The sequence below is a fragment of the Camponotus floridanus genome, unplaced genomic scaffold (assembly GCF_003227725.1).
Source record: "Camponotus floridanus strain SB8 unplaced genomic scaffold, Cflo_v7.5 scaffold52, whole genome shotgun sequence".
In the NCBI taxonomy this organism is placed as follows: domain Eukaryota; kingdom Metazoa; phylum Arthropoda; class Insecta; order Hymenoptera; family Formicidae; genus Camponotus; species Camponotus floridanus.
The window spans coordinates 864390-882607 of NW_020229681.1; the positions used below are offsets into that span (position 1 = coordinate 864390).

Consider the following 18218-nt stretch of genomic DNA (forward strand, 5'->3'; position numbering starts at 1 on the left):
ATACATTAATATAATTAATAAATATTCTTTTTTTCTGCAATTAATAGTATTAGATGTAACTATTATTACATACATATTAAAAGCAATGTCTGCATTTCTACGTATTACGAATTCTTCATTTTTGTTCTATCATTGTTATTCGATACGTGAAATCTAACGTGTACGTATGTAATATGTTGTATTCTCTCATATCTTTCCCAAGAAAAACACACTTCTCTTTTCCCCTTTCTCAGGAGAGTGATTTATGAAGTTTTCGTGAGGATCCTCCGGGGATCTACCTTCGTCATATTTGCGAGATGTTTATCTGTCGAGGGGTTTGTGTATCTCATAAGAATATAAATACCTCAATCGTATCTATCCCACCGAGATTTTTAATGTTTTCTAAATTATCTCATAGCGGAGGAATAATCTCTATCTGTATTCCCGTAGGCAATTGTCATGTATTTCACATTGTGATACCTAAAAAAAAATCTAGAACTCAACTTACACAAAAAAACTGATTAGCTAATTTTTCATAGTATTTTTTACAACGACTAAAGAAAAATCTTTTAATTCGTGGAATGAAATATCACGTGCTACATTAATTTCGAAATTTGTCTATCATTCGCTATTTCTAAAATCTTGTCCAGTGCAACTTTCATTATAAAGCAGCAGGTGCATCGTAGTATAATTGGAAAATGGCACGCTTTATAACTGTGTAATTTAATTTCGCAATAAATGTGTGACATGCGAAACATCTCACGCGTGCTTTGTTATTAATAATCATTCCACAATTGCGGGTAATATATAACAGGATTTACGTGCTTAAGAGTGTATTATATAGAATACATATGTATAAATGGGGTAAGCATAATAGCATGAATATCGGGCTAACTGACCATTTATAATCCGTTCTATTTCTGTTCTTGTTTGACCAATAAGCATTTAAAAAATTCCATTAATTCATAAAATAATAAGCGGCTATGTACTTATTACGAATTGAAAGCAAACGTATGAATTGAAAATAATTGATAGTTAGAACTTAACGTAGGGCAGATTTGAAGGATTTGTCACTTTCAGGTGAACATCTCGTCGTTAGAAGTCTCTCCTGTAACATTATAATAACGTTGATAATACTGTTGCGCAAGTTTATTACGTACGCGATGCAGAGTATGAGCTGACTCAACGAGCTGGCTCAACAAGTGTACCGCTACTTTTTTTTTGTGTTTTTCTCATACCCTGATTAAACTTTTTGTATCGCGTGATATCCTGTTGTTTCTCAAGTTATTTTACGAGAAATAGAAATAAAAATCAAGTCTCGTTATGTAATATTTGGAAATATAATTCGCTGAAAATAAAACCTATTAAGCTTTAAAATATGCATCCTTGTTTAATCAATGTTTTAAAATACTAATCTAGAAATCTCATGTTCCTTGAATAATACTCTCGAAAGTCAAAAGAATATCATAATACATATAACAAATGATGATAAATCCAATTAGAACTGGATTAGAGACATTTCTTAAATAAAAAATTACCTTAAATAAAAAATAAAAAAGAAATTTTAAACTAAATATAAACTGAGCGATTAGAGGATGAAGTATCTTCATTTTTTATGAATAATTTTCATTTTTTTATGAGCAGTCCATTTGAGATTGCATAAAAAATAAGATTTCTATTAAAATTTTTAAAATGAGAAAGTTTTAATCCTTTGCACTTTTAATCTGAAATAATTATGTATTCGCAATTAATTTTTTATATAAACGAAAATTACTTATATTGATTCATTTATATCTATTTTACATTATTATTTTATTGTAAATTTCTACAAAGAATTTGAAGAAAAATGCTCTATGCATTTATATTAATTATTATCGTATATAAGAAAGAGATTATCATGCGAATTAATTGTTAAACAGGTTAATTAATTAATTGTATAGATTTTGTACAAAACAATATAATTTCGCGGCGGCAAATGTTTCACATGTTTACTAATTTTGCGTTTATATGAAATAATTGAGATTATTGAATGCGAATATTACGGTAAATAATATGTACAAGCACGTATATGTCAGACCTACCGGCTACGCGACATTCATACATAGATTAATTATTGCTTGACACGTAATTTTGTGTAATTGCAAAATTAGATTTCGCAAAGAGTCGAACGATTAATTTTAAATTAAATATCTTAATTATCATTGATATTTCAGGATTCTCATCAAGTTTATGAGTGTTATAGCTAACACATAATGAAAACATTTTAATTAATTATCTTTCTTTAGGGAGAGGACGCGATTAGCATTTTTTGTACTTTTTAAGATTAATTATCTTAGGGATTCGTCTACATATACACACCCAATTATCTGCATTTAATTTGCGTAATATAACTACAAATTACATTGTACTAATTACTTCTTGCGTAAGAAACAACATGATTAACAACATTTTAACAGTACTTTACTTTTATAATACTTTTATAATAGGTTGCAATTAACTAAGGTTTGAAAAAGAATAAAGCATTTTTTTAAGAATTTTTTATCACAATTTACTTCAATTGAATTTTAATTTAGCATTTTATTATAAAAATATATAACATTGAAAAGATTGAAACAGATATAAGTGTGGAAGGCGATTCATCAAATTTTTGCTAAAGGAAAATTAATTGCATATTAGTTTTGAAATAAAAGAAATGTTTTTGAACACACAAAGAATGATGTATAAAGCTGTCGATAAAATCTGGCATAAAGAGAGCATCTCGCGGAAATTTTTAGGAGCAAGAAGATATATTGTATCAGTAGAAGAATCGACAAGGCATTTACTGTCGCCGTATAACTCAATAACTTCGTACTTTATAGCGTAAAACTGGAGGGGCTGAGATTTAGTATAAATACTTTGACAAAAATGGACTAAAATCTGAAAATAAATAGTCAACTATTTGATAATATATTGCATTTAAGTTCCACGTAAATAAGTGGGTTACTATACATTCCAATCAATATAAATGAATTTTACTCTGTCATTTATTAATATTTTGTGCTTTTTGCGGTTAAATATATAAATAATTCCGTACGCGCGTGGAAATAGCAATTTGCAAATTTGTTTGCCTGATGCAATCCAATAAAAACATTTTTCCATTTTTTAAATAATACAATTAAATTCAAGCTCTATACAAAGTCGGATTAAAGGGTTTGTGGAAATTAATGCTAATCTGCGGCATAGAGAACGAATATTATTACTTTCACAGATCTTGCAACAAATATTTTTCGTTGCCACAATATCAGTTTACATAGAGTTTTAAATGATATTTTTTAAATAAACAGCACTCTGATCTTATCAATTTAAACTATGAGATGTCCATTCCATATTAGAATATAAAAAGTGGAATTCGTTGAAATTGTAATTTATTATTATAAAAAATTACTATTAAATATGTGTTACTATTAAAAAATGCCACAGTAAAAAATTGAAGATAAATTATTCTTCTCGATAAAATATTAATGGTTCCTTATAAATAAAACACAGTCACAAAATTAAGTTAAATTTAATAAAATATTTTTTTCATATAATGATGCTTTAAAATACAATTTTTCACTTACATAAATAAAATTTTTCGTTCACATAAACAAAATATAACAAAAAATAATGTTAAAATTACAATTATATGATCAATTTACAGCATTACGAAGATTGGGGACATAAAAGAGTTTATATGATGGAAATGTATGAAAATTTACTTGTAATTAACATATGAAAATTTCCACATATATACACATACACATATATTGCTGGTTAATAAGTTTTAAGTTGCAAATTATATCAACGAAACTTTCATTAAAGACTGAATAATGTAACATGCAAAGTTTATGATAAATACTGAAGATGTTACCGCTACTTTATCATCTTTTAGCTTGAACTAACTAATAAAATAGTTTTAATATATAAAATATTTTAATATGTTATTAAAATTAGATTAATGTAAAAATAAAAAAAATTGCACTTAAATACTTTTTATTCATCTACAAATTTCATCTTGCAAGTATTACAGTCTAAATAACTATCGAATCTAGCGTAATTTATAATTAAACAGATTGATCTGTTTCTATAATATAATAAAATAAAATTGATTAATGATACATAATGCTTGTATGCGAGAAGGAAATAAACAATTTTTGAGTTATAATTTGATATTGTTGTATTATTTGAGACATATCGTCAGACTGTATAAGTGTGATATATGACAAAAAGTAATCAGAATGTTCTATCAACAGAGATAAGAAAAGTAATCTTGAACAAGTATAACTACACCTACACGTTTTGCGTACTTTCGTCGATATACATGCAAGACACATTAATTCTAGACCGCAGAACAAAAGAAAAGAAAATAGAAAAAGAAAAGAAAAATTAGAGAACGCGTTTCCCAACTTTTACAATCTCGTATGGAGCTATCATGCCAGAGTTATTTATCTTTATAATAAAGAAAAATATCAATTGACATAGAAAATAGGTGTTTAACTTTTTCAATATAAATCGTTAAATTAAATTTCATTTAAATATAATATAATAATTAACTTTTATGAAAACTAAACAGTTTTATAATAAAAGAACATATGTTAAAGTATGTGAATCAATTTGTATCTTTGTATAATGTAAAAATATCTGATTGTGAGATATTGAGATATCTCGATTTCGGTACTCAATAGGCTGTTAAATGAATATGAAATGAATATGTGTGTATCATGTGTGAAGAAATGAATATGTGTATCATGTGTGAGAGTGACATGGACATCCTTCAATCGGCAGAAAATTTTTATTCATGCTATGTATATACGAATTAAAAAAGAATAATAGAAACAGAGAAAGGATTACAAACCAAAGGAATTATATTTCTCTAATTAAACAGTCCGAAGACATATTTACACAAGTAATTTCCTCGAGTTAATTTATATCTAATATATTATTATGTATATTTTATGTCTTACGAGAAATCTCGTGTATACTTTATATCTTATGAGAAAAATCGCTACTTTGATTTTTTACACAGAATTTAAAAATATTACTCATATTGCCAAAAAAATTTATTTGTTATTAGAACAAATAAATGTTATTATTTATTATTTGATGACAAATGAGAATAGATTTTTTTTTTTATCGAAATCCCTTTTAAATTGAAATGATCTCCATAAATTTATTGGTCTCATCTGTACACATACAAGACATTCTATATGTATTCTATATGTGTTATAAAATATTAGTATATAAAAAACTCAGATCTGTAAAAAGAAGCGTAAGCGAAATGTCAATATCTTGAGATTATATCTATTCAAAAAGTAGAAAGACAAAAAGTTTATAGAAAGAGAAATTTTGTATAAATATATATATATATATATATATATATATATATATATTTATACAAAATTTCTCTTCTCAATTTAGATTTTAAGAAAAAAATTATTTTATGCTTGGGAGCATATATATATATATATATATATATATATATATATATATATATATATGCTCCCAAGCATAAAATAATTTTTTTCTTAAAATCTAAATTGTTTTTTTTTTTAATTTTACAATATTTAGAGTACTCATCATTATTGAACTATTTAACTAACCATAATTAAATTTGACACGTGTGTCCTAATGAAAATTACTAATCTTCTTATGGGAACTTTTGAAAATTGAGTCTATAATTCGCTATTTCCTTGCATTCTTTTCCTTATTCCTAACGTTCTTCAAGCTGTAATCTCTTGGTAAGTCGCTCTCAAAGCTCATCCAATTATAGCTCACAGTACCTTCCATTTTCTATGCAAATACTACGAGCAAAGAGACAATAGAAATGAACAAAAATATATATAATACAACTAATGTCATTTTTTTACAATAATGTACACAGTGATAGTAAAATAATATTGATTAAATTACTTAGATGTCATACGATATTTTTTCACAAATTTATTCCGCTTGGATTTATCGTATTAAATAATTCAAATACAAAAAAAGTCAATAATTTATATGCAATCACGAGATAAGAATAATACGTATTGATATTAATAATAATTTTAAAGTTTAGTATTAGTAATAATTTTAATTTTAATAATAATTAGTAATAATTTTAAAGACTTAAAAATCATATATAATGTAACTCCCATATATATATATATATATATATATATATATATATATATAGTATTATGATTTTATAGAGTTTTTATAATTATCTTATACTGTTACAAAATTGAAGGATATTAATTGATTACAGACTTTAATCTCTCAATTCAATTATAATCAAATTGAAAATAGTATTTATAGTGATAATTTGGTCCTTCACAAATATATTGAAATTTGCATATTAGCATATTTAATTAGCACTACGGTATATTACATTTTGGCATCATTTTAATGAATTTTAAACAGATCAAGTAATTAAAACGGTTAACCATTAGGCAATATTATGTAATAAATATCAAATTAATTATAATCCATTAATTGTCAATAAAATTGAATTCAGACGTTCTAAACAGTATATATCTACAAGACAGAATCATAATATGAACCAGTGAAAAATATATGTTGAAAAGCAAAAAAATAGGGGACAAAAACAAGAACAAAATTATATATTTTTTTCATAATCATGATAATATAATAGAAACTATTTTATTTAAAGGTACATAAAATTTTTATAAAAGTTTTTTTGAAAAATTTAAAAAATGTATGTATGTTGAATTAATATTTGTTAAATTTTAAAAATAAAATATTTTGAAAATATTTTAACAAATAAGTATTTTAAACATTTAACGTAAAATTAATATTTGCTGTAAATATCGAAATATTTTTATTATCATGTCGTATTGTAGATCATTATTACATGATTGCGCAATTGAGTAATTAAAATTGTTGACTAAAGTATATCATAACACGCATACTGCATAAGAATTAGTTAGATTATAAAATGTTTAAATAAGTCAAGAATACATGTTTGCAACGATTTAGTCTCTCAATTTAGTTAAATTCCCTGAACGAACCATTGTAAGGGATTGCACAAAACTTACTAATTACTTTCTTGTATTAGAGAAAGTGCCCTAGCTCGACTAATTATATACGATCACTGTATCAATCTAAACTCATATAGAATGACTTTCTAACTAGGGACCTCATTTCAATATCGCATATCTGAATATTTTAACTGTGAAACTAATTATTCTATATATAATTAAAAAGAAGTATCTGCATAGAGAGAGAGAGAGAGAGAGAGAGAGAGAGAGAGAGAGAGAGAGAGAGAGAGAGAGAGAGAGAGAGAGAGAGAGAGAGAGAGAGTGAGGGAGGGAGGGAGGGAGAGAAAGAGAATATGTTATATAAGGAATATTAATGCAATACAACTAATATTATAATTTTTCATTATAATATTTTTAGAAATAAATTTCACGAAATATACTAAATACACGTAATATTTGCAATTATTACTAATAACATTTGCAGTAAAAAAATGATTTTCATATAATTAATAATTAAAATCTTTAATATAATTACCATTTATATAAAGTTTCCGGATATTTTTTTTAGAAAACATAGAAAAAATATATTCTTTTTATCTTTTTATTAAAGAATTATAATACAATATGTAAATTAAATACAAAATCTCTTGTAAAAATATTTTCTCTCGCAGATAATCTTTTTATTTATAAAATGTCGAATGCCGAAAAATCTTAAGAATCCAAACACGAAACAGCGAACATTTTGTCTGTCGAAGAATTGCGAATAAACTTTCGGACGAAAAATTCCAACAAGTGGAAACTTTCACCATGAGAAAATATTACGGCTGATGTATCTGTGTATCAGTGCGAGAGTTTGCCCATCCGCTTTTTGAAACGATAAAAATATGAGAGAAGTAACGGGGAATGGACAGCGGACAAGGCGCAATGGAATTTGTAAATTGTTCTGGGACGTAGCTTGCACGCTCGATAGAAACTTTGGCGCTTATGCCACATTCGCATTCCGTAGAGTCCGATAAATTCAATGCTCGCTCCCTTTGGTGCACATCGGCTTATTATAGTGAATGACTTTGACTCACGCTAAACGAATAGAACGGTAAAGTTAACTTAGCATTTCGGTGATGCGAAGTATATCTCATCAGGTTAGCCGCATTTAAAGTGATCGCAAGGGGATGGATATCGATGAGCAGCTCAGTTGTAAAACACTAACAATTAAGATGTTTTATTTTTTTTCTTTCTCTCTTTCTTTCTTGCAATATTCTATCTTGTTCCCAATAAAGTTGTATTTTGATTAATGTTTCTTATAATTGCATTTTATTCCAATCTCTATATATCTGAAAATATCTTACATAATTCAACATCCTTTGCCGTATCTTTTGCTTTTATTGACTAAAAAATCATTATTTTTAATTTTACAGGGAAGTACTGTGGATATAATTTGTATCGTAGGAATAACTTTTACAATATAATAATTTTACAATAACTACATAAAATAAAATTGAATCTGAAATACATAAAAGAATACTTTTGATATTAAATAATTAAAATGTAAAAGAGATAAATGAATTATACAAATATACATGTTTCCATTAAAAAATTTGTAAATTAATTTTAAAAATTATTTAAAAAAATTTTTTTATTGCAAAATATTGCAGATATAATAGAAAATATGAATAAATATTAATTAAAAATGTTTGTCAATATTTTACATCTACATTTGAAAATTCTATTAATGAAATAATTTTATTGAGTAAAATATAAAATATTTAAAAAAAATGGAAAATATTAAAGTATAAAAAATAAAAAATGGTATAATTAATACGCCAAAAATCAAAGAATAATAACTAGATGTTAAAGAAGAATTATTTAATATATTTTACAGCATATGTTATTTTTAATCAATTATTCTAAGCATATTCTAAGCATAATTCTACAGCATAATTTATTTTTAATCAATTATTCTAATCTATATTCAAATGAATGATTCTTTTGTAATTTTATATAGTTTATCTTTCTTCTATCTTATATGATAAATGCTTAATAAAATTATATTAATAAATTCTTTCAAGAATTCCATCTTAATTTTTTATCATAAAAATTTAATAAAAAATCATCAATCTTGTGGCATTTTTAATTTAAATACTATATTAAAATATTTCTATAATTAAAATGTTAAAAGCCAATCAATGAGTGATAAGTACTTTGAAGGGGATTCGCTTTGGTACAACTTTATAAATGTATGTGTGGTCAAATTACTGACAATTAAAATTTGTAAGAAATCTGATATTTTCTTTTAAATAAAAATATGCACTTATCGTACTTGTACTTTCTTTGAGCTTTTATTATGTGTGCCTCTCAAAATAAAGCAGTATAAAAAGCAGTGTCAAATTTATTAATTTTTTTAATTTTATTTTCGTGCTATACAATGCTACAGTATTTCTAAAATAAAATTATTAGCATATTTAATATCAGCTATTAATTAATTATAACTAATTTATAAATTTAGAATTTGATATATATAATCTATCATATCTTATCTATATAATCTATGCTTGATCATATATAATCTATGCTTGATCTATTTTATAAGAACATGTTTGTCCTATATAAGACATATTACGGGAGCCTGTTGCTTCTATGATATAATCGAAGAAAAGCACAAAACTGGACCATCTACTTTTGTCTGGAAGTTAAACTGTTAGACTGTTGAGTTAAATTTACACAAAACAAAATTAAAAAAGAGATTAGAGAAATTCGTACAATCAATTTCTGTACACATATATATGTAACTTGATATATGAAGATTGAATCCTCTTTGTTGTTCATCTTATTACTTCACGAAAATGAGACGATTTATATAATATTTCTGATTAATTTATGTTATACATAAATATATAAATTTTTGCTATAAAAATTATATATTTTTTTCTTTCTTTTTCTTTTATATATATATATATATATATATATATGTATATATATATATATATATATATATATATATAATAAAAATGTAATAAAATTTTTTAAATGGAATTTGATAATTTGTGCAAAAAAGAGAATATAAATTAAAGAATATTTAGAGATTTCTTGTATAAATATCTTAAATAAATCTAAAAATTATTAAGGCTTATCATACTGAAAGACTATAATATATTTATTTATTTTAGTTTTTAGAAATTTATTATTTTGGTTTTAGTATTTTAATATATTTATTTTAGTTTAGTTTAATTTAGATTTTAGAAATAATTTTCTTTGTTATAAAAAGTTATCTGTTTTATTCTTTTTATTATTTCTACATTTTTTATTAATCTCTTATGTCTTTTTTGATTTTTTTGGATTTTAAAAAGCTTGCGTAACCTAATTAATGTTATAAAATCATCAGACACTATCTTAATAATTGTACACACATATTTTATAAAGTTTATAAGCATAATTTAAAGCTAAATTTACAAGGTACATATAACATATAAACTTTCAATCTCCCTAATTCGAAAGTAGAATGAAATCTAATTATTCTAAGAGAAGATTAATATAATATTGTATAAAAATATTGTGTTGATTATTCGCAAATATTCGATTTTTAATTCATAAAGAGACAAAAAAACATTTTATTGCAATTCACTCAGTAATGAAAATTTTTATCTCCGTAAAATTTGATTTTCTAGTTTTATTTAAATAAGAGACAAAGAGAGAGACCATACACATTTGTTATTTAATTATGCAAAAAGGACATTATTTAATAAAATTTATATTTATTTATAATATATTTTTATTTATTTGTAACGTAAAAATTCATCATTTAAACAGTCTCTTTTTATTTTTCAAAAATAAATAAAAACCGATGCGAAAAGAATATGATATCAAATAAAATAAATTTAGAAAAATAATACATATAAATATATTATTCAAGTTTTTTACAATAACAGAAAATACAATTTTCATAATTTTCATGTGTATTTTAAGCAATAAATGCGAGATAAAATACGTGAAGATTATAAAAGTCGACAAAGTTAAAACAATAAGAATATTTAATAGAATAAAGATATATATAAAAGTAAGATTTAATGTAAGCTAGAAATTAATTGATTATTTTTCAATTTTAGAGGAAAATTTATAACACTTAAAAAAGAGAGAGAGAGAGAGAAAGAGAAATTTTTATTTATTAAAAATTAGAATCACTTACCTTTTAAAAGTAGAATTGAAAGTGTCAAAAGACGTGACAACGTAACAATGAATTCGATGAGAGAAATCGACGATCCGTTTGGAGTTTGGCAATCCTCCGGGTTTCAAGGTGAGAACTGTTCGGTATGGCGAACAGCGGTCAACTGACTGAATCCGAAGCTCCGCGTGCTTCAAGTTAACGTAATGCTCGCGGTGCGGTGACGTCATGGGGTACATGGACCAATCAGAGGACTGAGCTTGCACCCTTAAACAGGGGTGGAACGGCCCCCACCGATCGGTTCGCGAAGGGAGCCTGCATCTCGGACACCTGGATGAACGGCGATTCGAACAGCGATCGTCTGTTCTTCTTTTCCGCGCGCGAACTACCCTCTTTTTGCTCACTTCCTCGACATGGACTTCGCCCACGTGAAAATTGTTTAACTGTGACGTCGTTGATGTACCCTCTAGTGAATGAAAGCGTTATATAAAACCGATCGCCATTATTAAACGGATAATACGTGTAGTGCCGTATTCGATATGACGAGTTTACTCACTTCGGTTATTAAATCTAATCTCATAATTCAATGTCTCGATCAATAGTGATCACCATCTAACTTGTCTTAGAAAAAGGAATAAATTAAAAAAAAAAGAATTTGCTTTTTCTCTGATTAAATAAGCATGAGATAAAGGTAAGCTCTGCTTTTGTATCGCGTAATTAATGACAGTCGGTATGGAATTAAAGCAAATGATGATTAATATGTTCATAAAGATACAACTTTTTCTGCTCGAAGGATTTTTTTAATTTTAATATAAATGATAGTTTCTTTCCACAAACCTTTCGAATATAAAACGAAAAATAGTAATAATTTATAATAAAATTTTTCAACTTATATTTGTTTTTCAAATAGAAAAATATTTTGCAATAAGAAAATTCTGTTCTTTCAAAAACAAAAATGTCAAAAACAAATTTTCAACATTTTATAAATTTATAGCGGAGGGTTTATAAATATTTGAATATGATTTTCGTTTTTCCGTTTTTTTCTATGTATAATGCTATTTACAGATATGATAAAAATGTAACAAATATGATATATAAGACGTGCATAAAACTTATGTATTTTTAGAAGTAGGATTATATAGTTCTCTTTATATTTTAATATTGATTTATATTGTATGAGAGTGACAGGATGTGACACGAGAAAATATTCTTTTACACATATAGACGTATTTGTCTTTATATATCATTTCAAGTCCAATATGAATGAACATTTTTATATGCATATTATAAAAAAATATTTTATCAAGTTGAATCATAAAAATTAATACCTTTGTAGATTAATTCAAATAAAATCGATTGCAATAAAGTGGAACGAAATATATTTTTTTCAAAAATACGTCTTCGAATATGTCGATCAAAAAAATTAATGTTATTATTAAAACACGTGTAAAATTATGTACATGGAAGAATGATTATGGTGGAGCAAAATGATGGAATAGAATATGCCGCGGATGTTATATATTCTACTAAAAAGATTTTTATAAAGGAACGAATTTTTTATAATGAACCGATAATTATTCTTATAAAAGCTATTGAAGTTGTAAATTTTAATTAATATAATATCATTCCAAAAGCGCGAAATATTATAATATCTTTTTTCCAATATGTAATTATTTCTACAATATCATTTAAATATTTTACTGTTATTAGAATTATTTATCTAAAGATATGTCATATTCAGATCGTTTAAAATACTTAAAGTATATCATTAACTCGCTTTTCGAACTGCCAGACATTTTTTGTTGCATGAGTTAACAACTAAGCTTCCCATTAAAGTGGACAAACTATTCTTGAAGATACATACGCGTACAACTTTTTTCTGATAATTATAAATATATCTTTAAACATTATACATATAATAATTTAAAATATTAAACGATACGTGATAACTATATATATTTTATATTATTCTGAATCGAAAATTTAGACACGTTTGGTGAAACAGTAAGTTTCATCCGAGGATAAATGTGATAACTGAATTAGAATCCCAAAGTGCGCTAATCGCTTCGTATTTGTTATCTCGAAAGATGGTAATCTTTATGAGGATACGCGTGCTGTAAAATAAACCAGAGCAAGTATAAATTTTATTGTTTTAAAACGTTTGAAAGTGCAACAACATTGTACATACACAAACATTAAATGTTATACATATACTATTTTATATTTTAAAAATGTATGTTTTTTTCGTAGATTTATAGAAAGTTTTTTTATATTGATTTAATAATTTTTTTTATTATTATGAATATGAAACTAACAACATGAGTAATACCTGCCTTGCTTCAAAAATGCTTAAAAATAAATGCTATCAAATGCGCTGGTGCATCGATTTTTAGATAGCATTTTTCGAACGAGAAAAAAATTTATGAACGATAACACAACGAGATATAATAGCTATTGCTTAACACGAGAATCTCATTAATTGATATTATCAAATATGTGACACACTTGTCACTCATCGAACGTCATATGTTCGATATCATCGATCAACGAGATTCTTGCATTAAGCAATAGACATTGTATCTTGTTATAAAACGTGAAAAAATAAGCAAAACATATATATAAAGTTATGACACACATATCTATTGTAAATATTATAAAAATTAATAAATTTATTAAAACTTTATACAACTTATACATCATGCAATTAATAATAAAGTAGAAGAGTGAAAGAAAGAATTATCACTGAATTAATTCGAAACACATTAACGTATGAGAACAATAATACTATATAATATATTGTAAAATTGTCTATCTCGAAAATTCTAAAATTATTTTGCTTCTCTATAAAAATACATTCATCAGTAACAGAAAAGACTATTTAAAAAAGTGTACATTTCTTAACGATGAATATCAGTCTTGTACAATAAATATTATTGTGTGCAACATCTTTTAAATATTATAAATGATAGAAAAATAATCATAAGGAATAAAGAGTGTTCATGTTCTTAAAAATAAATATTATATACATATAGTATTGTATATTAAATATTATTGTGCAATACCATTATACGAAAGAAAAGTTTATCATTGTAAAATCATACTTTTCTAAACATGAATAAATAGTTAGTTACAGTTTCACTATTCCATTAGAGTCTCGCCACTTATTATTATACCTCGAACGAAGGCGATGTTCCCGATCGATCTTTCACAATTTGCACCTTTAATCGCGTGAGTTCCTCGAACAAAGAAAAAGTCACCTTAACGTGTTTCTGTAGAGTATTTTTATAAACTGACGTATTATATAAAAGACAAGGGAGATAGAAGATGTGCTACCATACTGACCTTTGAGAAAAACAGATATATAGTATATGTGTGTGTTGTGTATGTATGTAAATGCACATATACATTCAAATCGCTTCGTCGTAGATATTCACGAGTTGGTCCATAGTGCGTAGTCGATAGTTATTATCTTCATCATTCGTGTTCTATATCTCGCGCGTGAAGAAAATCAGTTTGCTACAACTGTCGCTTGTCGAGCTAACGAAATATCTCATATCAAAGAAAATATATATTTAAAGGGAGAGAAGCAGAGAGACAAAGAGACTGATTTTTTGACAAATTTAAAACGACGATTTTTTTTATAAAAAAATTATTTTTATGAAAAAAATTCTCCATTTGTTACTTTCTTTTATCCAGCTTTTTGACAAGCTTATCTCGAATCATACTATTAAAGTTAATTTGCAATTAATCAAGAAATAAGATTTTATTATACACATAGAATTCTTTGTAAAAATATTTTTTTTTGTATAAATTGCTTTTATTTAAAGAAATGCAAAATGCAGCTTATGTGTCACGATGGAATATAACAATCCACGGAACAACTTATCGCTATTTCAAAGTTAGAATCTTCCAACTGAAGAAAGTGCGATGGTGGTTTTTCCTTATGGGATTTGAGAAGAGGGAGTACGGCATTTGCAAGAAAATAAAATGGTTTCAGTTTCACAGTCGATCTGCTATGGTCGCGAACCGTTACTAACGTCTTGAGAAGAAAGTATTCCCAAGTGATTGTTTTCGACATTCTTATTCGCGTGAACCGAGTAATACACATGCAGTCTGTACACAGAGTATCTTCTAACATTTGCATCAAATCTCTCAACCATAAAGTCCGACTCATTCAAGGTTGACCTTTTTTATTCTTATTGTGCACGTAAGAATATATTATATATAATATATATTCATCCATACGTATAATAACTTTATAGAAGTTTTGTTTTACGTGCATAATGTGCAAAAAATGCAAGCTAACACGAAATAGATTCCGTGGATGATAATCCAAGGTTTTAAAAAAATTGTTTTATTAAAAAATTTCCCTCGATACTATTTGAGCTCAAATAAAATAAACTTTTCTCTGTTATATTTGTTTTAATTTACTTGAGCATTTATATTTATTGTTCAGATAACATTATAACTTTTTTACGTTGCCGGAACGGAAAGGACTCCGTCCTTTTGTTTCGCCTATCATCCGAGCGAGCGAGTTACTTGTCAAACTATACGAGCGTTCACTTGATTTATATCATAAATTCAATTGATATTGAAACTAAAAATACCGCGCCCTGACCGCTTTTCTCCTAAGCACTTTACCACATTTCCCGCTAAAATTCATATAACATTGACATATTAAAAAATATCTTTTACTAATTTATTTCCCATAAAAAATTGCATAGTATATTAATTTCTTAATATTGGAAAAATAGTCAAAAAATAGTCAAATAGTTTGATAATCATGATATTATAATATATATAAATAATTAATGTATATGCATAATTAATAATTTGGAATTACATTAACTTATCTGCCAGGAAGAAATAGTTTTTTTTAAATAAAATATTAATATATCTTCGTTTGTATATATAATAAATGTGGTTGTTTAATGAAACGTTTGTGAATGTTTAATGAAAGGAAGGATATAGACTTTTCGCGAGTTTAACATTTGCGACTATTTTTTTATCATCAAAGTGAAGAAAATAGACTAGAAGTAATTTCATTGTTAATAATATCAATAAAATATCAATAAAATTGCATTCGTTTCTCTAAAAATTACCTTAATACGACTATTTTATTGTGCGATTAATTGCTATACGATGCACTTCAATATCCACTTTATACTAGCCAATTTCCTTTGCAAGTTGTAATCGAACATCGAGGATATAAAAGAAGCATCGAAGATATCTGTATCGTTTTGGCTTAACGTGAAAAGCGAGAATATTCCATTCATTGAAGAATAGAAAGAAGAAATTTGTCACAAAATTGATCGACCGCTCTTATTCTGGTAAAAGATTTAGCTGGGAAATTACATTGATTGATCGGATTTAACGATGCCAAAAAGCTGCATTCTACCGAAGATCCTTATTTATTTCCTTCCACCGATTGACGAGTTCCGATTTAATACTCGATATCCTGTTATTGTCATACCGGAAGCAAAACAATCGAATTAAAGTGGCGTCGCTCAACAAACGAACACATTTAAATTCATATCCGATTTAAATTATTGCATTGACTATTTTTTGGAAACTATAAAGCATTCCATTAAAAACAGATAAATTAATATATACAAAATTATATTATATAAAAATAAATCTCAAAATTTAGTTTGATGTTAGATAAAAGTGAATTATAATACATCCTAACAATTGTATACTATACATTATAATAATTACAAGTAGAAATTACAAGTAAATATTAGTAAATATTATCCAGTCTATTTATTCGCTTCCGTAACTCAAAAGAGAATGTAAAAACATAAGAAGAAAGCACGATTTTATTTGTTTTAGCATCTGTGATGAGAAAACATGTATTGCAACTGTATACCCATATTTGTTTCATCTTTTCCAGATTATTTAATATCTAAATGAGCTATTTGTAATTTATGAGAAAAATATCGACCGAAATAAGTATTGTTTTGCGCTTGAAATAAAATAAACTGAATAGTTATATATTTCAGTAAAATTTTAATTTTTTATGACAATGGAAAAAGATTTTTAAGAAATATTTAGTATATAATAATAAAATAAAAGGACTAGAAAAATTGTTTACATTTGTTCAAATATATATTATTTATATTTTACTGCATAATTTCTCCTTAGATATTGTTAGATTTTTCTCACTATATTTTGTGTGTGTGTGTGTGTGTGTACATGTATGTCATATACGCGCGCGCGCGCGCGCGGCGTGTGTGTGTGTGTGTATGTATATATATATATATATATATATATATATATATATATATATACACACACACACACACATTCATACCTTTATTTGATTTTTTATTCATTTCTTTATGTGATTAAGAGATATCTTGATTAAGAAATACAAAATTAAAAATAATATTTTATTACAAACATTTAATTACTTATTTTTCATACAAATAAGAGGTAAAAAGTAAAGTTTAAGATCTTTGATTTGAAAAATTTCCTTCACGTTTATTATAAGATTATATTACGTTAATTTTTAATTTTTTTAAATTTGTAAAATTATAAATAATTCTTTTGTTTCCGAAAAAGAAAAGAGAAAAGGAAAGCTACTTATATTTCAGTCTCTGGCTTCTATTTCCGTTTCTGTTTTTAGTTTTCTGCTTTTGTTTTTATTATCAACTTTTTCATTTCAGAAAGATTATGTTGTTTTCTTTAGTACTTTTGCTTTCTCTGATTCTCCAAAACATCTATATGCTTACTTATTTGGAACATCCAATATCATTTTATTACGTTTGTCTTCATATATCGTTCGAAAATCGTCTCTTTGTTTCTTGATACTCACATTTATTGAAGAAAAAATCGCTGCTTAAATCGTGCCTTTTTCTAAGGTATCACGGCCATTGGACACAAAGAATGACATCATCAGACCAAGATCGTTTTAGCAGGATTGTTCGATCAGCTCGTAAACAGATGGAAAGGGTAAAGAATACGAGTGTGAGAATCTTGAAGGATAGGTCAGTTCACATCGAAAGAAATAATAAAATCGAAGCAATCCTCAGAGTATGCGTCTATCTTCTTCGGATTAATATTTCGAAAAATCGTTTTTGCAT

At 25.9% G+C, this 18218-nt stretch overlaps 1 protein-coding gene across 2 annotated transcripts in view; it reads right to left on the bottom strand.

The window, feature by feature from the left end:
- Positions 1-11293, bottom strand: part of LOC105252866 (tachykinins) — a 52725-nt gene extending 41432 nt beyond the window's left edge. For both annotated transcript variants that reach the window (XM_011260489.3, XM_011260488.3), the window contains exon 1: positions 11158-11293. The gene's annotated coding sequence lies outside the window, so the exon portion shown is untranslated. The remainder of the gene's footprint in view (positions 1-11157) is intronic.
- Between the last annotated feature and the right edge of the window lie 6925 nt (positions 11294-18218).